A 22,971-nucleotide genomic window follows, 5' to 3' on the forward strand; every position below is an offset into this window, starting at 1 on the left:
GCATTCCTTGATAATCTGTTTTGCCTGCTGTACAATATTTGGATGACTAGTCTGAATTCATTGCATGATTAGCATCTTTACTATGAGATGAACCATCAGTAAAAACAGTTAATGATCCAGGAATAGGTTCCTGCCAAGTACAACTAAGTTTCCCTCAATATTTACTTATTTCAATTTGCCAGTTTAAATCAGTCTGAAATAAGGTTTATTTTTTAACTTTATTTGTCCTTTGGAGTGGACAGTAAATGACACTAATTAGAGTAATTGACATAAGCTTTGTTTAGGGAGGCAAAATTCAAATTATTTACTTTTCTTTTTGAGGCCTAATACATTGATTTTTAATTACAGTTTTCTAGATATTTGAAGGGAATTTCCTTCTGTTTTTTCTCCCAGAGTAATTTCTAAGCCACATTTAGGGAGTTTCTTTTAAAAACCTTTTTATTTCTTTTAAAAGGAGCAACAAACTTGGTTGCTTTTCAGAAATACCAATAGGAGAGAGATATGCTGGCTAATACTGTAATGCATACATATCAAATAAAAGTAACTCTCTTTTTACTTATGGTGTCTTATTAATGGTGAGATTTAATGTTTGAATAATAACTTTTAGTTTACTTTGTAAATATTAGTGGAAGAGATTTTTAAAATTTCTCCTTTTTATTAAGCTTAAAATTTACTTTTAAACAGCATTCTTTTTAGCTAGTGCTCATTTGCACATGTATGCAAATTTTACTTTGGACTTTGTTAGAACCAATTGCTTACAAAATATTGGCTTCTCATATAACTGAGTTTATATGAGACCTTGATTATATTGTAAAAAGTTAATTTATTAAGTAACTAAAATAGGCATCTTTATTGAAAAAGCAAAGTAAGGAAACTTATACATTTGACCTATGAAGTACAGATGCTGCCCCATCCCCCAGCCTATCTAAAGAGCAGGCTGTCAGAGCTCCCATTTTAAAATTCCGCTGCTAATATGGCAGGCATCAGCCACAGTGAGATGGTGGAGCAGGTGAGTGGGGGCACCAGACCAAGGCTGGTGGCAGGTTGCTATCATTGGGGTGAGCCTTTGGTGGTTACTAAAAATTCTTTGCTCCCACACACTGGTGCTTGCACTGGCTGCCAACGCCAGCCCTGCTTGAACCCACTGCTGGTGCCTGGCACCAGCCCTGATTGCTCAGCACTGTCAGTGGGTATGAGTGGCAGCTGCCAGCCCCAATCGCCCCTCAGGGCTTCTTCACCTCCCCCTGCTCCTGAGGGGCAATCGGGGCCGCAGCCACTGCTTGCACCCACTGACAGCACCGGCCCTGTTCACACCTACTGCTGGCGCTGACCCCAATTGCTCTGCACCATAAGCGGGTGCAAGTGGGGCTGGAGCTGTAAGCGTGTAGGAGTGGTGGTGGTGGGAGCAGGACTGCTGGCAGACAGGGGACCAGTGGCTGCAGCAGGAGGGGCCAGGTGGGGCACAGAGGATGGGCCGAGACCTGCCCCTGTTCCCACCACAGTCTCATGGCCCACAGTTTCTATCAAGGTACACAAATTCATGCACTGGGCACCTAGTATTTCAAGTAAAATACAAGGCATATTTAATTAATAGATTCAAATCTATCCTTTAGGTTTTTTCATTTGAGGCAAACTTAGATTGACATTTCAGTATTTTGTCATTTTAAAATATCTAGATATTTAATAATTTTTGTTATTTTTTAAAAATATATGTTATTGATTTTTTTACAGAGAGGAAGGGAGAGGGATAGAGAGTTACAAATATCAATGAGAGAGAAACATTGATGAGCTGCCTCCTGCACACGCCCTTCTGGGGATGTGCCCACAACCAAGGTACATGCCATTGACTGGAATCGAACCTGGGACCCTTCAGTCCGCAGGCCAGCACTCTCTATCCACTGAGCCAAATAGGTCAGGGCTTTAATAATTTTTATTATTTAATTTAGTAAACTCCAAAGTTTTAAGTTACCAAAGACTTTGGAAAAGTATGTTTAGACATATGAGGGTGACAAATATTCCCACCTGTCATGCAGAAGGCTGATGAAAAGTCAGGGGTAGGAGGGAGCAGGCCCTTAGCTGCTTGAATGTAAAACTGCCACATTTTTCCTTAGATATAACATCTAAGGTTGCTGCTGCCGCTTTTCTAGGACTGGCCCTTTCCTCTAACAGAGAGCACACCCAGTCTCCTCTTGAGTGACTGGACCCCCACCATCAATATATTTATAATTATTACTGAAAAGCTTCACCACAAATGTTTCAATGATTTTGAGATTCCAAAGCCAATTATTATTATCCAAGGCATTTTCTTTGGCAAATTCTATAACAGAGATAACTTACTGACTTTCAGTGGCTTTAATGTTAACCTTGGAATGTGGTCCATTATTATTCAAGAACTACCTACTATTATGGAAACACTAATCTTGTTGCCCAAACACAGCCTGTATATTTTCCTTGTGTCATTTTTGCCATATTTTAAAGAAAAACAGTCTTGGGTTTATTTTATAGCATCTATAAAGAGATGGAGCTCAAGAGGCCACCCAAAATCGGGCGGGGCACACCTTCCCTTAAGCTAGCCTTTTTCTCTTGATGGGTACAGAAATCCCAGACATATTCCTTAAATTGTGAGAAATGTCTCATCTATCCAATTTTAAATAATGGACTGGGAAATAAAAACATGGGGAAAATGAGACTTTTAATAGCACTCTTGGGACTGGGGGTCCATTTTACAAGACCAAAAGACTAGTAATTAATGGGCTGGGCCTTTTTCAGATACTTCCCTTTGTCTATGGTATTTTCCTAGAACCTGTGTTATTGGCTAATGTACCACTCTTATTCTTTCTTTCCCCATTCCCACATTCTGTTTGCTCTGGGGAAATTTAGTAATGGCCTGCCCATCTATTGTTTCTTTTCTATTAAATTAAATTAAATTAAAGCATGCTTAATAGACTAACAATAAACAAAGACAGATAAAACAACAATCAACAGACAAGCGCCCATAACACATAGACAAGACTTAATATATCAGAGTTCTTTTCGTGGATCTTTTCCTATTCTGCTCTCCATAGCATTGATTGGACTCTAAAGTTATTTTAGCTAAAGTCTGCCTGTCCCAAGGTGTCATATGGTAATTTTCAGACAAAGCATTAAGGAGTCTTTCTGTAAAATGACTGTTAGCCCCATTTTCTCTAGTTGTTGAGCCTTTCCACACTAGAGGTGGAAGATCCAGAGCCTTAGGTATTGCAGACTGTTGATCCCCAATATGAATTAGGCATAACGCAGTTCGAAAAAGAGCCCATCTAGTTAAAGATGACAAAGGCATTCGTTTTCCTTGAGCCTGACTTAAGAGAGTACCTTTTGACATTTTAATTTCTTTATCCCTGAGCTTATACAAGCTAAAAATTTACAGTGATGTTTTCGCCTTTTACTCGAATTCTTCCCCATGATAGCCTGGCTTGAAATAAAAGATGTTCCTGCCCACTTACTGCTCGCGATTTCCGAAGTTGGCATGGACTTTGTGCGCAGTGATTTTCCTCCACCTTTCTGGTGATCCCACCTTTCTGGTGAACTTTCTTCATTTTTCACTCTGGCTAATCTTCTTCTCCATGCCCCTTTTGAGGCACCAGATGTGAATGCCGCATCCATTTGAGGCTAGGGTTCAAGGTCTGGAGAAGGGGCTGTGCACAAATGGATACACTAGACAAGAAATACAAATTTAGAAGGCATGGGGGAGCCAGGTGGAGACCTTAAAAACAATAAAAGGATTATCAGGTTAGGGCAGTGGTAGGCAAACTGCGGCTCACGAGCCACACGCGACTCTTTGGTCCCTTGAGTGTGGCTCTTCCACAAAATACCACGTGCGGGCATGCACATACAGTGCGATTGAAACTTTGTGGCCCATGCATAGAAGTCGGTATTTTGTGGAAGAGCCACACTCAAGGGGCCAAAGAGCCGCATGTGGCTCTCCAGCCGCAGTTTGCCGACCACTGGGTTAGGGGATTGCCTCAGCCATTCAGCCAACAGCAATATTATGCTGATTTTCAGTTCTTGCTGAATATCAAAGTCCATTAGCCTTCCAGCAGACTTCTCACATAATTATGCTAACTACTTTTTGGTCTTAGCCTCCAGCAGGGAGGGACTGAGAGGTTGGCCATTCCTGCCCACTCACCAGCCCTGTCTCCCGCGGCCAGTTGCCCTCTGTGTGTGGGGTGGGAGCCTTGGCCTGGCGCCACTGGTGTCCGCTACCACCTACCACTGGTTCCCCCTTTGCCGTCAGGTGATTGGAGCCTGCCAGCCACGGGGAGGAACTGAGAGGTTGGCCGTTCTTGCATGCTTGCTGTCCCCCACTGCTCATTGCCCTCTGTGTGTGGGGCAACTGGCGGGGTGGGGGCTTTGGCCTGGTGCCACCCACCCCCAGTTCCCCATTCTCCATCGGGTGATCAGAGCCTGCAGGCTGGGGCAGCTCCTGCGTTGAGCATCTGCCCCCTGGTGGTCAGTGCATGTCATAACCACTAGTGGTTCTGCCATTCAGTAGATTTGCATATTATTCTTTTATTATATAGGATTTGAGAGTAAATATAAAACTAGGATGGTGGGTATTACATATAACTGCAGTAGGACATGCGAATATGGTACTTAGATGTTGTGCTGGAAACATTTAACATAGAAGGTCAGAGATTGCTATCCTTAGGCAGGCTTGCTTGCAGAATTGGATTTTGGCTAGGCTCTTGGAACTTGGATTTGGGGAAGGTTTCCATCAGTCCCTAACTGAAAAGAATGACTCACTGTACCTAAGCAGTTTGTACAAACAATATGATCTATGCTTAGCTCATGCTTTCCTTCTGAGTGTCTGTAATTCTGGTACATGCTAGGCAGAGCATGCCTTTAATACTAACCCTACTAAAAACCTTGAAGACTGAGTCTCTAATGAGCTTCCCTTGTAGACCACACTTCAGAAGTATTGTCACAATCTCATGCTAGAGGGATTAAGTGTATCTTCTGTTACTTCACTGGGAAAGAACTCTTGGAAATGTGTGCCAGATTTGGCCCTCATTATACACTTCTCTTTGTTTTGCTTTATATCTTTTCATTCTAATGAATCATAGCTGTAAGGCTATATGCTGAGTTCTGTGAGTAATCCTACCAAATCATTGAACTTGGGGGTGGTTTTAAGGACCCTCAACATAGGTGAATACCAGTATTAAGGAAGTAATAGAAGGAAAGAAACAAAATGGTGAGAACTGCTAACCTAAACAATGAGCTGCTCAAAGAAAAATACCTCCAAACCACTGAATGTATGTTAATTTCTGTCTTGTTTTTCCTCAAATGCTTAAAGATAGCTTATGACAAGGTTATGAGTAATAATACAGCATGATTTTTTGTCTGAAAATATATGTATTGGCATACAGAAAAGACTGGAAAGAATACAACAAAACAATAATAGTTGTTTTCTCCAGGTGAAGTGATAGAATTCTAATGCTTGTTTTTTTCTTCTTCTTATATGTAACTGTATTTTCCATAATAAGCACATACTGTTTTATAATGAGGCTAAAAATCACATAAAATTGAATGTTAAAACATAATTGAGAATAGAAAAATCAGGCATAATATACAAGAATTCAAGAAGCCATGACTAAGAGAAAAACATTGGAAATATATGTACAGACTGTAAAGACCTCTAAAACATAACATTTCTGTCTCGGATTTGACTATGAATTCCCTGATTGTGTAGGCAAAATAGAAACACAGTTCAGTCAGTCATCAAGAAGGCACAGAATTTCCATTATTGTATATCAAATTACCACAAATTCTATGGCTTAAAACAGCAACTGTTTATTAGCTCACAGTTCTGCAGGTCAGAATCCAGCAGGGTTCTTTGCTCAGTGTATCTCAGGTTGAAATAAAGGATTCAGCCAGGACTGAGATTTCATCTGGAGTCACAGGACAAGTCTGTTCCCAATTTCATTCTCTTGTTGACAGAATTTAGTTCCTTGTGGTTTTTGGGTGAGATCTTGTTTCCTTGCTGCATGGCCTCCTCCATCTTTAAGCAATCAATGGTGTGTCACGTCTGTCTATAAACTTAGATTTATTTTTTTATTTATATTTATCCTTGAAAGTATTACAGATGCCCCCCAGTTTCCCCTATTGACCCCTTCCAGTCTGCTCCCTGCTCCAAGCCTTCACCACCTGATTATCTGTGTCCATGTGTTATGCATATATGCATACAAGTTCTTTAGTTGATTTCTTCCACTCACCCATTCACCTTTGCCCCACTCTGGGATTCAAAAGTATGTTCCATGCTTTTATGTCTTTGGATATATTTTATTCATCAGTTTATTTTGTTCTTTAGATTCTACATATGAGTGACATCATGTTATACTTATTTTTCTCTTGCTAGCTTATTTCACTTAGCATAATATGCTCCAGGTCCATCCATGCTGTCTCAAAGTTTAAGAGATCCTTATTTTTTTACTGCTGCATAGTATTCCATGGTGTAAATGTTCTACAGCATTTTTATCCACTCATCTCTTAATGAGCACTTGGGCTGTTTCCAGATTTTAGTGTAAATTGTGCTGCATTGAACACAAGGGTGCATATATTACTTCAGATTGGTGATTCAGGTCTCCTAGTATATATTCCTAGAAGTGGGATCACTGGGTCAAATGGCTGTTCCATTTTTAATTTTTTGAGGAAACTCCATACTGTTTTCAACAGTGGCTGCACCAGTTTGTTTTCCCACCAGCAGTGTACTAGGGTTCCCCTTTTTTCACATCCTCATCAGCACTTGTCATTACCTCATTTTCATTTTAATTTGCATCTCTTCTGATGATTAGTGAGTCTGAGCATTTTTCATATGCCTTGGCCTTCTGTATGCCCAATTTGGAGAAGTGTCTATTTAGGTCCTTTGCCCATTTTTTTTTAATTGGATAGTTTGTCTTCCTTTTGTTTAGTTGTTTGGGTTCCTTATATATTTTGGAAATTAACCCCTTATCAAATGTATCATTGGCAAATATGTCCTCTCATACAGTGGGCTTCCCTTTCATGTTATTGATGGTTTATTTTGCTGTGGGGAAGATTTTTATTTTGATGTAGTCCCATTTGTTTATCTTCTCCTTAGTTTTCTTTGCCCTGGGATATGTATCAGCAAACATATTGCTATGAAGATGTCTAAGATTTTGCTTTCTATGGTTTCTTCTAGAGCTTTTATGGTTTCACAACTTACATTTAAGTCTTTTATCCATTTTGAATTTATTCCTGTGTACAGTGTAATTTGGTGGTCTAGTTTCATTTTTTGCATGTATCTGTCCAATTTTCCCAACACCATTTATTGAAGAGACTGTCTTTACTCCACTGTATGCTCTTGCCTCCTTTGTCAGATATTAATTGAGCATAATAGCTTAGGTTGATTTCTGGGTTCTCTGTTCTGTTCCATTTATCTATATGCCTATTTTTGTGCCAGTGCCAGTCTGTTTTGAGTTCAGTGACTTTGTAGTATAATTTGAAATATGTTATTGTGATCCCTCCAATTTTGATCTTCTTTCTCAAGAATGCTGTGGCTATTCAGAGTCTTTTTTGGTGCCATATACATTTTTTAAGTATTCGTTCTAGGTCTGTGAAATATACTTATGGTATTTTAATGGGGATTGTATTGAATCTAGATTGCTTTGAGTATTATGGTCATTTTAATTATGTTGATTCTACCAATCCATGAACATGGATATTCTTTCTCTTGTTTATATTTTTCTCTACCTATTTTTTCAACATCCCATAGTTTTCCAAGTATAGGTCTTTTATGTCCTTGGTTAGGTTTATTCCTAAGTATCTTAATTTTTTGTTTCAATGCTAAATTGGATTGTTATTTTAGCTTTTCTTTCTGAGAATTCATTGTTTGTGTATAAAATGGCATTAATTTCTGGCTGTTAACTTTGTAACCTGCTACATTACCAATTCATTTATTAAATCTAGTAGTTTTTGGTGGATACTTTAGGATTTTCTTTGTATAATATTATGTCATCTGCAAACAATTACATTTTTACTTCCTCCCTTCCAATTTAGATTCCTTTTATGTTTTATTCTTGTCTTCTTTCTGTGGCTAAGACCTCCAGTATTATGTTGAATAAAAGTGGTGAAAGCAGAAATCACTGTCTTGTTCCTATTGTTAGAGGAAATGGTTTCAGTTTTGCCCTTTGAGTATGATGTTGGTTGTGGGTTTGTCATATATGGCCTTTATTATGTTGAGGTATGATCCCTCTATTCCAACTTTGCTGATAGTTTTTATTAAAAAATCTGTGTTGGATTTTGTGAAATTCTTTTTCTGTGTCTATTGATATGACCATATGATTGTTGTCTTCTTTCAGTTTATGTGATGTATCATATTTATTGATTTGTGAATATTGTAATGTCCTTGCATCCCTGAAATGAATCCCACTTGGTCATGGTGTATGATATTTTTAATATACTGCTGGATCTTATTTGCTTATATATATTTTTTAAAATATATTTTATTGATTTTTTACAGAGAGGAAGGGAGAGAGATAGAGAGTTAGAAACATCGATGAGAGAGGAACATCGATCAGCTGCCTCCTGCACATCTCCCACTGGGGATGTGCCCGCAACACAGGTACATGCCCTTGACCGGAATCGAACCTGGGACCTTTCAGTCCGCAAGCCAACGCTCTATCCACTGAGCCAAACCGGGTTCGGCTTATTTGCTTATATTTTGTTGAGGACTTTAGCATCTATGTTCATGAGGGATATTGGCCTGTAATTCTTTCTCTGTAGTGACTTTATGTGATTTTGGAATAAGGATAATGCTGGCCTCATAAAACAATCTTAAAAATGTTCCATCCTCTTGGATATTTTGGAATCGTTTTAGAAGGATAGGTGTTAGCTCTTTGAATGTTTGGTATAACACCCTTATGAAGCTGTCTGGGAAAGAACTTTTGTTTGCTGTAAGTTTTTTTTTTATTATTGTTTCAACATCATCAGTTGTTATTATGTTTCATGTTTTCCTAGAGCTCCCTTAAGCTGTCCTCCTTTTTTTTTTAATAGTTTTTTTTGTTTTGTTCTTTGATTGTGTGATTATTTCTACCCTGTCTTCTAATTCACTGATCCAATCTTTGGCTTCCCCTAATTTACTGTGTATTCCTTCCAATGTTTTCTTTATTACTACTATAACATTCTTCATTTCAGACTGGTTATTTTTTCTTGGTTTCTATATCTTTTCTCATGCTGTTGAACATCCTTGTAATCATTATTCTGAACTCTATATCTGATAAATTTCTCATCTCCATTTCATTTAGCTCTTCTTCTGGAGAATTCTCCTGTTCTTTCATTTGGGACTTGCTTTTTGTCTCTCCATTTTGGCCACTTGTTTGGGTTTTTTTTCTATGTATTATGTAGATCTGGTACAACTCCATCTTTTTGTAGTGTCTCTGGTGCAGGACAATTCAGACATTATCTGTGACTGGTGCTGAGTACCTTGTTTGGATCTATCATTAGTTCACAGCTTGTGTCATCCTCTGCTGAGGCTGGATGATTTTGGAAAGGACCAAAATGTGCTCCAAGGTCTGCTTTTCCTAACCCTGGGTCCAGAATCAGATCAGGCAGACTCAAAGCATCCAGAGATCCACCTCTGCCTACAATCTGATTTTAATTCTCAACCTTTTAATGAGCTTCAGACTGTAGACAATAGCAAGGTGTGGAGCCAAATGTTTTCCAAAAGGGTGCAGGGATTGCTTCCCTCCTCCCCAGGCAAAAGCTGCTTGGATAGCAAAAAGTCTGCCTGAAAAAGATTTCCTCTGCTGTATGGAGGAATGACTCAGCACAGGAAACCAGGTTGGTTGCCTTCCAAGTTCTAACCCCAGAGCCCCCAACCTTGGATTCTCCTCACACAACTCTAATCCACTCTCTCCTCCCTCTGCCAGAGCCCAAGGTGCACTGTCCCTTTAAGGGGTTGACTGCATTTCCAAGCTGTTTCTCCCTGGCCTACAGCTACCCTTTTGCTTTTCACAGCAAGATGTGCTGTGCACACCTTTCCCAGCTCAGGTGCTCTCAGATGAGGAGCCCATCTTGCAATTTAGAACCCAGAGTTCTTAATGGGAACCCCCCACATCTGAGATATCCCTCCGGAACTTCAGCTGCTGTCTGTGGGAGCCCAGCCAGCCTTCTCACACCTCCGCCCTTCCTACCAATCTCTATGCAGTCTCAGCTATCTGTCCTTGGTTATCAGGGTTATCTCCACCTAGTCTTCAGTTGATTACTCAGGATATTTTTTTCTATATTTTAGTTGTAATTACAGTTTGATCCTGGGAGAGTGTCAGTGTAGCTTCCACTTAATCCACCACCATTTTGGAACTCCTATAACCTCCTATTTAAATAACTTGTGTGATTAGGTCAGGACCACCCAGAGAATCTACTTTCCTAAAATTAATGGTGCCATATAACCAAATCATGAGAATGGAATCTATTATATTCACAGCCTTTGGGTTATACAAGTAGTGTACACCAGAATGTGGGACATCTTGGGAACCATCTTAGAGTTCTGCCTGCCACACACGATATGTATAATGTTGTATATTTTGGAAAAGATTGAATTTTACCACTTTGCATACATAAATATAGTCTATTCCCTCATTCTATGCTCAGAGATAGTCCTAGAGGAATACAGAGAACAACTTGTGTGAACACTTATCATACTCAAATGCCCCTTTAATTTTAATTTTTTTCTTTTAAGGAAATCTGATAAAAATAAGCCTCAAAAGACAGAGAAATGGATTGGAGGTGGTGATAAGGATAGGTGCTTTCAGACAGAATGAAAGGCAATTGACATAGGTGGCAGCCACAGGCTGAGGGGGTAACTTAACTGAAAGTAAAAAACCAAAATTCCTAGACTCTGCTTTTACCTAGTCCTGTGGACTTTACCAAATCATTTTCTTTTCCTTTTATTTTCTGGTATAAGGAGCAGTTTGAATGATTCTAAGTGCTGTCCCAGCTTCTTATTTTGTACTACTGGAAAGATACTAATGGCAATTATGTCTTGCCTCCCAAAGTGTGGTTCAAGAAACTTCAGCATCCATAGCACCTAGAAGCTTGTTAGAAACAAAGTTTCAGAACTCACCCAAGAATCTGCTTTTCAACCAGGTCAGGGTATGAGTTATTAATGCTTGAGAAGTGCTGTTTCAGAGCCCTGCTGCTCCCTTTTTGAACCCTGCTGCCCAGCCTCTTCCAGAAAGACCTGGACCTGCAGCTCTGTCACCTGCCTTATACCTCAATTCCACCTCCTCAAAAAAAATTGCTAACTAACAATGGACAGGGGTTGTGGCTGTAAGCTCAGGTCACTTCAAGAAACTACAGTCAGGCTGATCCTAAAATTCATATGGAAATGCAAGGGACCCAGAAGAGCCAAAAAAACAAAGCAAAACAAGACAAAAAATAAAGTTGGAGAGCTCAAACTTCACAATTTCGAATCTTGGTACAAACTGCTGTAATCAAAGAAGTGTAGACCACCTTATAAGGATAGATATATAGACAAATGGAATAGTAAAGAAATAAATCCATATATCTATGTGGGATTAATTTTTGACATGGATGCTAAGATCATCCAACAGGAAGAAATAATCTTTTCAGAAATGACACTAAGATAATTGAATATCCATATGGGAGAGAATTAATTTGGACCTCTATCTCACACCATAATGAAAATTAACTGAAAATGGATCAAAGACCTAAATGTATAAAATTCTTAGAAGTAGACATAAAAGCAAGCCTGCATGACTGGATTTGAAAATGATTTCTTAAATATGACACCAAAATTACAGGCAACAAAAGAAAAACTAACTTGAATAGACATTGCTCCAAAGGTGATATACAAATACCCAATAAGCCAATAAAAATATGCTCAGCAATACTAGTTATTAGGGAGTTTCAAGTCAAAACTACAATGGCATGCCACTTTGTATCCACAAGGACAGTTATAATAAAGAATAAACTAGAAAATAGCAAGTGTTGATGAAGATGAGGAGAATTTGGAACACTTACACATTGCTGGTGAGGGTGTAAAATGGTACAGCCCTGTGGAAAGTAATTTGACAGTTCCTCAAAATGTTAAACATAGAATTACCATATGACACAGCAAGGGAACTCCTAGATCTATACCCAATATATTTGAAAACACGTTTCATACAAAACTATGTTTACAAGTATTCATAGCAGCATTAGAGATGATAGCCAACATATGTCCATCAATACATGAATGGATAAACAAAAAGTGGTATATGAATATGGTAGCCATAAAAATAAATTAGTGAACTGCTGATACATTCTGAAACATGAATGAACCTTAAAAACATTATGCTAACTGAAAGTTACACACAAAAGGCCACCTTTTGTATGATTCCAGTATATGCAAATCCACACAGACAGAAAGCTGATTAATGGTTTCCAGGTGATGAAAGAAAAGGGGGAAATTAGAATTGGGATTGACTGCTAATAGGTTTGGGCTTGTGGGAGGAGTGGTGATAGAAAAGATCTAGAATTAGGTTGTAGTGATGGTTATACAATATACTTAATATTGAAACCCACTGTATTGTACATGTTAAAATGGTAAATTTAATGTTATGTGAGCTATACCTCAATAATAAAAAATATAAAAACTAACAGATCAAATGGAAACACTCATAGAGAACAGAATGACAGCTGTCACAGGCCAGAGGAGTTGTGGGGCTTGGTGAAAAAGGTGAAAGGATTAAGAAAAACAAACAAACAAACAAACAAACAAACAAACTCATATACACAGACAACGGTACAGTGATTCAGTTTGGGATAGGGGGAGGTAGAAGAGTGTATGGGGAGATAAAGGGTGATGGAAAGACACTTGACTCGGGGTGGTAAACACACAATACAATATACATATGATGTATTATGGGACTGTACACTTGAAACTTGTATAATTTTATTAGCTAACTAGAGACCTGATGCATGAAATTTGTGCAAGAGTAGGCCTTCCTTCCCCTGGCTGTTGGCACTGGCTTCCTTCTGGCACTCAGGACCTGGGCTTCCCTCTGGCTGCTGGCAGGCACCCAGGACCTAGGCTTCCCTTGCAGCCCTGGCTTTGTCCAGAAGGTCGTCCAGAAGGATGTCCAGTCTGATTAGCAAATTATGCTTTTATTATTATAGATGTCACCCCAATAAATTCAACAAAAAAGAAGCATCAGAGGCCACACTAGAATCTCCCTTTACTACTCATTGAGGCAGGTGGGAGAAGGGAGGCAGTGTTAATTAGTTTAAGAGAAAAAAAATTAAATCACAACATGAAACAAAGTGATGAAATTCCTTCCCATTCAGAGGAAATAGACCAACTGTAAAAATGATACTCTTCTATGGATAAGAGCAAATGCTGCTTCTCTCAATTAAAGTGTCAGCTGGTCTCTTCCTATAGAAAGGAATTCAATAATCTAGTTGTTTGGTCTCTAAGCCAGTTGACAGACATTTTTGGCTCTCCCCAACTGAATGGACTGTTTTGAAAGATTTTTTGATGATGAATTATTTCACTGCCATCTGTGAAAAGCGTAAAAGCTGGCAGGTCAATGAAATGTTCTCTAGGACACTCTCAATTGAATGTTCTGCCAAAGAAACTGTAATGGCAGAAGAGATTTTCCTTTCTTTATTTTTTTCAAATATGGTAAGTGTAAGCATTTCTGAAAAGCATTTTTTTAATATATTTTTTATTGATTAAGATATTACATATGTGTCCTTGTCCCCACGTTACCCTCTACCCCCCCCCCATGCCCTCAGCCCCCGTTGTCCGTGTCCATTGGTTAGGTCTATAAGCTTGGGGGGCTTGATCTTTTCCCCTTACCCCCATCCTCCCCTACCTTCCCTCCAAGGCCCAACAGTCCAATCAATGCCACTCCGTCTCTGGATCAGTCCTTGTTCATCAGTTTATGTTGTTCAGTATATTCCACAAATGAGTGAGATCATGTGGTATTTATCCGCTCTCCAGTTCCATCCATGCTGTGGCAAATGGTAAGAGTTCCTTTTTCTTCTTCCTCTTCTTAAAGAATACCTTTCAGCATTTCATATAATGCTGGTTTGGTGGTGATGAACTCCTTTAGCTTTTTCTTATCTGTGAAGCTCTTTATCTGACCTTCTATTCTGAATGATAGCTTTGCTGGATAAAGTAATCTTGGTTGCAGGTTCTTGCTATTCATCACTTTGAATATTTCTTGCCACTCTCTTCTGGCCTGCATGGTTTCTGTTGAGAAATCAGCTGACAGTCATATGGGTACGCCCTTGTAGGTAACTGACTTTCTTTCTCTTGCTGCTTTTAAGATTCTCTCTTTGTCATTTGCTCTTGGCATTTTAATTATGATGTGTCTTGGTGTGGTCCTCTTTGGATTCCTTTTGTTTGGGGTTCTCTGAGCTTCCTGGACTTGTAAGTCTATTTCCTTCACCAGGTAGGGGAAGTTTTCTGTCATTATTTCTTCAAATAGGTTTTCAATATCTTGCCCTCTCTCTTCTTCTGGTACCCCTATAATTCTGATGTTGGTATGCTTGAAGTTGTCCCAGAGGCTCCTTACACTATCTTCATATTTTTGGAATCTCTTTTCTTTTTTCTTTTTCGGTCGGGTATTTTGTGTTTCTTTGTATTTCAAATCTTTGACTTGATTCTTGGGATCCTCTTGTCTGCTGTTGGATCTCTGTAAAATATTCTTTATTTCAGTCAGTGTATGCTTAATTTCTAGTTGGTCCTTTTTCATGTCCTCCAGGGTGTCACTATACTTATTGAGGGACTCACTAAATTTATCGGCGGTTTCCAGAAAATTCTTGAAAAACCTTATAAACGTGGCTTTGAACTCTATATCCAGTCGTTTGCTTTCCTCCATTTCTGCCATTTGTGACCTGTTTCTTTGTCTCCGCATTTTCGCTGCTTCCCTGTGTTGATAGAGTGGCTTTGTGTGCTAGGTGTCCTGTAGGGCCCAGTGTCTCAGCCTCCCCAGTTACCTGATGTGGACACTCTTGGTGCACCCCCTTGTGGGCTTTGTGCACAGTCTTGTTGTAGTTATGCCTTGGTTGTTGTAGAATCACTGGGAGGAATTGACCTCCAAGCCAATTGGCAGTGAGAATCAGCTGTGTCTGCAGAGGGAGAACTTCTGTGCTGGAGACACCCTTCTGGGGCAAGACTTGCTTCAGTGAGGTTTTGGTGCTCACTGAGTCTGCACCCTGAGTGTGTCCCTTATGGATATGAGAAGTTGTAATCTGGATGGCCCCCCTCTGACCACTGGGTACACTGGCTCTTGGATCTAAGGAGGTGCTAATTTAGCCTCTGTCTGAGGTTACACAGCAGGAGCTACGAAGAGAACTGCAGATTCCCCTTCCTTTTTTGGAGTTTGGAGGTGCCCTGATGAGGCTCAGCTGTGAAGCAATGCAAGCCACTGTGGGGCCTTGGGCCTTCTCTTGGAAGTTCTGGGTCTGTCTGGCCCAGCTGCAGTTAGGTAATTATCAGGTTGCAAAGGGCCGGGGCATTCATATGCAAAAGCCTCTGCTGCAGCCTGGGTGGGGCGGGGTCTCAAGGAATCAAAGGACGGAGCAAGCAGCTATGGTGGATCCTTAGCCCTGCCCTAAGGAGTCGCGCGTCTCAGTGTCCCGGTAATGGCTGCAAGCACCTCTGAGGGAAAGCCGCCCTCAAGTTCGCCCGCTGCCAGACAGTCCAGTTTCTCCCCATATGAGTCCTGGGTCCCCAGAGACTTCCCGGAACCGGAGTTCAGAGCAGTCGGGAGCTTGTGACTCCCTCTGGGTTCAAAAAGACAGCCGCGTCCTCAGGTGCCAGCCCCTTTCAGCACGCGCGAGCTCCCGTATCTCTGCACTTTACTTCCACAGCTCCTCTGGCTCTCAGTGTGCTTTTCTTTCCTTCTAGTTGTAGAATTTACACTCAGCCAGCCTTCCTGTAGTTCTGGATGATGTCCGTTTTGTGTTCCTAGAAGATTTTTCAATTGTTGTGGGAGGCAGCAATTTCCGGGTGTTTATCTATGCCGCCATCTTAGTTTCTCCTCTGAAAAGCATTTTATGATGTCTCAAGTGAGGATGAAGCTTTTCTCTTCCTAACTCATTTATATTCCTTTTTTCCTAGATCACTGCTTCTCATTTTCCATCTCAGCTTCAACATTACCTCCTTTAGGCAACCACCCAGAATACCTACAATAGGCAAGGGGCCTGGTTGGGGATGTTTGATATTTAGCTAACCCCAAACAAGAGGTCCCTGTATAGGTGAACAAATTTGTGCATGGGTGGGGTCCCTTGGGGTGGCCTGCGGGGATTGTGCTGAAACCCGCAGTCTAATGTCCCCCTGCCACTCCTGCCTGCTGCTCCCACTCATCCTGGCCCTGCTGTGCCTGCTGTGGGCTCACACCCAGTCAGTCCCAACCCAGAGAGGCTCATGCCACCTGAGCAGCACTTTCCAGCCGTGAGCCCTGCGTCTGGCACCCATCCCAAGACGGGTGGAGGGGCCTGGGACATGATCGGCCCTCCTGGCAGGGGGGTGTTAGGATGCCCTTGTTGGCCTGGGATCCTGATCCATCCTGCTGATGTTTGCGCCTCTTATCAGGAGCCACCTGGCAGCTACTTTTATATTGTTTCTCCCTTGTGGGCCACCTAGGGAGGGGAAATGGCCACAGTGCCCAAGGCCGACTTCCAGGAGGCCTGTGGTGCTGTCGGGATCATGCCAGTGGCGCCAGTCAGTTGGTGCCTAGCCCTTTTCCAGAGATTGGACCTGCAGGACTATTGAGGGAGTGAGTGGCTGGCGCCGGGCTGGTGGGCTGCTGGGACAGGTTGGTCAGCTGAGTAGCACTCCTGCTGTGGGAGTGCACTGACCACCAGGGGGCAGTTCTGCTTTAAGCGTCTGCCCCCTGGTGGTCAGTGTGAATCATAGTGACTGGTCGACTGGTTGTTTGGTCATTTGGTCACTTAGGCTCTTATCTATAATGATAAAAGCGTAATATGCTAATTAGACCACATGTCCTTCCTGACGACCTTCCAGATGAAGCCGGGGCTGTGAAGGAAGCCTGGGTCCCGGAGGCCAGAGGGAAGCCAGTGCTGGCAGCCGGGAGAAGGAAGGCTTACTCTTGCACAAATTTTGTACATTGGGCCTCTAGTATACACAGATAAGCAGCTTAAAACAAAACATCTTTACCACCTCTCAGTCTCCATGGGCCAGCAGTCTGAACTGCATTTTCTGATCAAGATTTCTTAAGGATGCAATCCCATGTGTCAGGTAGGCCATGTGCTAATCTGGAGCTCAGGGTTCTCTTCCAAGCTCATTGAGGTTGTTGACAGTAATCAGTTTCTTGCTGCAATAGGACAGAGGACCTTGGTTCCTGGTGGTTAATGTACTGGGCTGCATGTCGGAGCGCGCTGTACTGTCTGTTCCTGGAAAAGACAGACAGGAAGGTACTGACATCAGGTCAGGCCTTGAGATATGGTCTCATGGTCCCTCCTCAATATACTGTGCTCTCTGTTCCCGGAAAACATAGATAGGAAGGTGATAATGCTATACTGTGTCGGGAACAAATTGCGAAAACAAGGCCTTGTAACTTTGTAGCTTTTGCAAATAAATAGGCTGTAACGCTTGCAGTCTTTGCTGTAGTTCAGCCTTTGCTTTGGTGGAGTGCTGGGACTGCAGACAGCTGGCCAGCTTAATAAAGGTTCCTAAATTTAAATTCTGAGTCGGTGGTCTATCTTGCTGAGCCAACCCATAACAGTTTCCTCTTGCAATAGGCAGTGTACAACCTGCTGGCTGGTTTCTTCAAGGCTAGCAAGAGAGCATCTCTGCTGCTTTGAGACTCTGACTTTAGGGTAGGCCTAGCCTCTTTTTAAAGGGTTCATCTGATTAGGTCAGGCCCACACAGTGTACTCTCCCTTTTGATTGATACAGTCAACAGATTAGAGACCTTTGTTACATCTGAAAAATCATATCACTTTTGCCATATAACATAACATAATCACAGAAGCAATATAACATCATAGTCACAGGCTCTTCCAACACTCAAGGGGTTGAAATTCCACAGGGTGTGTACACCAGGGTCAGGAATTGAGGACCATCTTGAAATACAGTGTATTAGAGACCCCTTAATTTTACATTGAATATCACACTGCCCCTTCAGTTCATGAGTTTTGGGAATGGCTGACCCTAATCTCTACCATTTCCTAACTGATTTATATAGAATATCTAATAATGAGTTATTCCTTGTCAAATACAGATCATGTATAGCTGCCCTATAGGGATCCTTGAAGACCACCTAGTACAGGCAAAAGTACACTGATGTTTGTTTCAGAGAAACTTAGGTTGGAGTCCCTTGCTTTACATCTTACTCTCTATGTGATCAGAGACAAGTTGTAAATCTCTTTCAGCCCTTGTTACACATGTGCAAAAGTGCTTTTGTATAGAATAGAAATAATGATTGATAAAGTAAATGTTGAGCAAAAAAATCCAAACCCTTCTTATTTTTACAATAAAACTAAAGTAAGAAAATTATAATAAATTTACATATCTTACTAGAGCTTTGTTCTTACAAATTTTCGGGTGGAATTCTGGAACAGTGCCACAGTGTACTATGGTGGTCAAGATGTTTATCATTAACTTTCATAAGATCCAGAGGGCCCATGGAAAACATCTCTGAATGCATGAAGCTTTGAAGCAGAGGAACCTCATTTGCTCTGGCATTCCAGAACATCCGGGTCCATAGACAATACAGGATGACCATCTTCTCTCCTGAGGTCCTAAGTTAGCTATTGCCTATATTTAGCTCCACTGGTCCAAAGGCTCTGGCACCCTCCACTATTAGAACTACAGATATCAATGATCAGTGCTCTGGTATAGGAAGCTCCTACCTTTCCAAAGCAGCTCTTACATAATAGTCTGGCCCCAAGTCATACCTAATGATTGTGCACTGCAGGCACACACACACACACACACACCCATGCACACACACACACACACACTTACTTCAACAACCCTGTAAAATAGATGTTGTTATTATTAATTTTATGAATAAGTTAATTGTTATTAACATAACCACAGCAGATTCCTGCTCTCAAAAATGTGTGTGCCACCCTGGCCGGTTTGGCTCAGTGGATAAAGCGTCGGCCTGAGAACTGAAGGGTCCCAGTTTCGATTCTGGTCAAGGGCACATGTCTGCGTTGTGGACTCGATCCCCAGTGTGGGACTTGCAGGAGGCAGCCGATCCATAATTCTCACTCATCATGGATGTTTCTATCTCTCTCTCCCTCTTCCTTCCTCTCTGAAATCAATAAAAATATATTTTAAAAATATGTATGTGTGTGTGTGAGTGTGTGAGAGAGAGAGAGAGAGAGAGAGAGAGAGAGAGAGAGAGAGAGAATAAATGAGGGGAAATATGCTTTTTTTTCTAATCTTTATCTTAGTAAATGACACCACTTAGTTACCTAATTGCATATGCCAGATACTTGGGATTCACTGTTGCCACCTACCTCATCCTCACTTCTATGTCTAATGCATTACCAAGTCTTATAGGGTCAATCATTAAAATACATATTCCAAATCCACCAACTTCTCTCTAACTCTACTGCTACCAGTCTATCCCAGGCCACCATTATCTCTTGTCTAAATAATTATAATAGCCATCTAATTGGTCTTTTGACTTCTCCCCTTGTAGACTGCCCTGAAATCCAATTTTCATGCAGCAAACAAAATTATCTTTCTAATTTTTAATCATAACATGCCTCTTACCTGCTTAAAATCTGAAACGGACTTATATCTAAGTCCAAAATACTTAATGTGACAAGAAAGACTTGATCTGCCCCCTGCCTCAGTCTCCAACATCTTCTTGTCCTGCTTTTCGCCATAATTACCAACCAATGCTAGCCACAGTGGCCTGTTTGTGAACATGTTAATATTACTTCCTCCTCAGAGCCTGTGCCCTGGTTGTTTTTTCTACTTGAAGCATTCTTTTCCTTGAACTTTGTACCCACAACTGACTCTTTATGCTGTTCAGGTCGTAGCTCAAATGCCAAGTGCTCAGTAATAACTTTTCAAGTCACCCAATCTAAATGAGCCCTAACCCCAAAATTCCTCACTTATTCACCTTATTCATATTCTTCATAACCATTTGTATTATTTGATTCTTGATAAATATTTGTTTTTAGGTTTATAACCTCACTCTTTACTAGAATGTAAGCACTATGAAAGCAGGGACCTCAGAGGTCTTGTCCAATTTTCTCTTCTTGGAACCTACATGACTCTTTGGTATGTATTAGGGTATATTTGTATATATATATATATATTAGGAAACATTTGTTAAATGCATTTTCTCCATTTTTACATCAGGAAAGATGCTTGAATAATTAATAGAATTTTCTTTGGTTTATACAACAAATAAATGTCTTTGAAGCTGAAAACAATCTCCTCAAGCAAATAATAAGAATAGTAACCACTTTTGTAACAATATGTGCCAGGCTCTGTCCTCACTTAATCTGCAAAACTTTTCTAACGTGTAGCTTGTTTAGTGGGGGAGGTATAACAACTAATGTCTAATTTATTGCACATTTCACAGTTTAGTGGAGTCAGTCAGTCAGGTCTCTTCCATCATGTGGGTCTGCTAGCTTCTTTGGCTTCAGAATCTGGATTCTTTGCATCTGGATTGCCAGTGAGGGAAGATGAAACTTTAAATAGCATTTCATGAATTTTAGAAGCCTGATCACCTACTTTAAGCTAGGCAATCTGTAATAAAGGGTAGAGCGTGTTCTCAGTTTTGTAACAAAGTAAGCAAACTTTATCATAAGTGTGTGTGTGGGGGGGGGGTACACACGGAAGTGGTTTTTGCACCTCCACGTTTCATTGGCCAGGACGCAGTCACGTGACCCAATCTAAGGACAGAAGAAGGCGGGGATATTTAGTGCTTCCTGTGCACGCAGTAGGGGAAAGCGGACTGTTGGTCCTGCTGAAGGGGCCATTGTTCCTCTTGACAAGACTGTTGATCTCCTGCACGACACCATTGGTCCTGGGGAACGCTAACAGTCTCCGGCCACATATTGGAAGAAGTTTCTCTTCGGTAAGTTAAAAAAATGAGGAGGAAAGAAGTTTTTTTCTTCATATGCCTGCTATGGGTTTTTAAAGCAAACGCCGTTTGTTTTGTTTTTACCTTTTTTTTTTCTTTCTTGAACTCCTGCTTCTTTAAAATAAAGTTCTACAACTCATTACCTGTTTAGAAGAGTGAATCCATGTAATTTCAAAGATTTTCCTAGGCCCAGGTCGGGTAGTTCAGTTGGTTAGAGCATCTGCCATATCCCAACTTTGCCAGCGGGGCACATATAAGAATTAACTAATGAATGCATAAATAAGTGGAAGAATAAATCAATATTTCTCTCTCTCTCAAAATCAATAAATATTTTCCTAAAGTATATAATTTTTGTGTTCATATTGTGGAATATTAGCTTAAATAAAAGTTCAATAGCGAATATGGAAGTAATGGAAAGGAATTACTTGTTTAGAAAAGGTCTGAAAGCAGGTGTTTTAAAAATATATGCAGTATTGTAAAGAGAAGTAAAGCATAGCCAGGGAAGATGCAGTTGGATTGAATTATATAAAGTTAAATTGAAAAACCGAAAAAGTTGAGGTATTTTTTCTTTCATATCACAGATATCAATTTTAAAAGAAGAACTGCCTTGTTAGAGATAACTTATTCGTTTACTTTTAAGTTATTTTTATATTAAAATAATTTCATACTTTAAAAAAGTTGCAAGCTCTGAACAGTACAAGGAATATACCCTTTACCCAGATTTCATTTTGTATTTTACATTTTACTTCATTTTCTTCATCATCTACTCTCAATCCTTCTGAACCAATTGAGAATCATGGCCTGTTTCTGCTAAATAATAAATTGTGTATTTCCTAAAAATAGAGATTTTTTAAAATATATATTTTATTGATTTTTTACAGAGAGGAAGGGAGAGGGATAGAGAGTTAGAAACATCGATGAGAGAGAAACATCGATCAGCTGCCTCCTGCACACCCCCCACTGGGGATGTGCCCGCAACCAAGGTACATGCCCTTGACTGGAATCAAACCTGGGACCTTTCAGTCCACAGGCCGACACTCTTATCTACTGAGCCAAACCGGTTAGGGCGGGATATTCTTATAGAGATTATATCTCCATAGTACCATGGCATAATGAAGAACAAGAAACACAGCAGTTAATACCTGCTATTGTAAGCCTCATTTTACTGTTTGATAATTGTTTCTCTTTCTTTTCCTCCTGCTAGATTTTTTTGTTTTGAGGAAAAGGACCATAGCTGATTATCTCTGAATCCCTATCCCTGGCACATGGTGCCGGGAGCCGGTCCATCCTTGCTGTTTCAAAGGACCTGGCATATATGGCATACTGTTCTTAATATGTTTGCTCACCTTCTTGGCACTATGTGTTTTAACCAAGGTCTCTGAGAAAGGTTGTTTCCCCAGGTAGGGATTTTCCCCTGAAGTTAGGGAGGGAATAAAACCTCTTAACTAGTGCCAGGTGGGTAATTAATCACTTTAACTACGAACAATCATGCTTAAGCTACATAATCTTTACTCCCTGGAATGAAGATAAGAAACGCCCTAACCTTTGTAATAGAGATTGATAGGATTGAATCAACTGGTATAAATACAGATGTAATAAGACAGCAAGAGACAGAACTTAGAACACAGAACTTAGAACACAGAACTTAGAACACAGAACTTAGAATACAGAGCTTAGAACACAGACAGAAGAAGACAGAACCTACACTCAGAACCTCGACACAGAACCTACACAGAATCGAGAGACGGAACCTAGGCACAGAACCTACACAGAACATTCTCTAGAGACAGAAGAACTTCGCTGGAGAGAACATGGTAAAAGATCCTGGACTGAACCTGACTACAGAAATTGGCAAGAGAACCTGACTAGAACCTGGTGACTGAAC

Source organism: Myotis myotis, unplaced genomic scaffold, assembly GCF_014108235.1.
Source record: "Myotis myotis isolate mMyoMyo1 unplaced genomic scaffold, mMyoMyo1.p scaffold_m19_p_4, whole genome shotgun sequence".
Taxonomy (NCBI): domain Eukaryota; kingdom Metazoa; phylum Chordata; class Mammalia; order Chiroptera; family Vespertilionidae; genus Myotis; species Myotis myotis.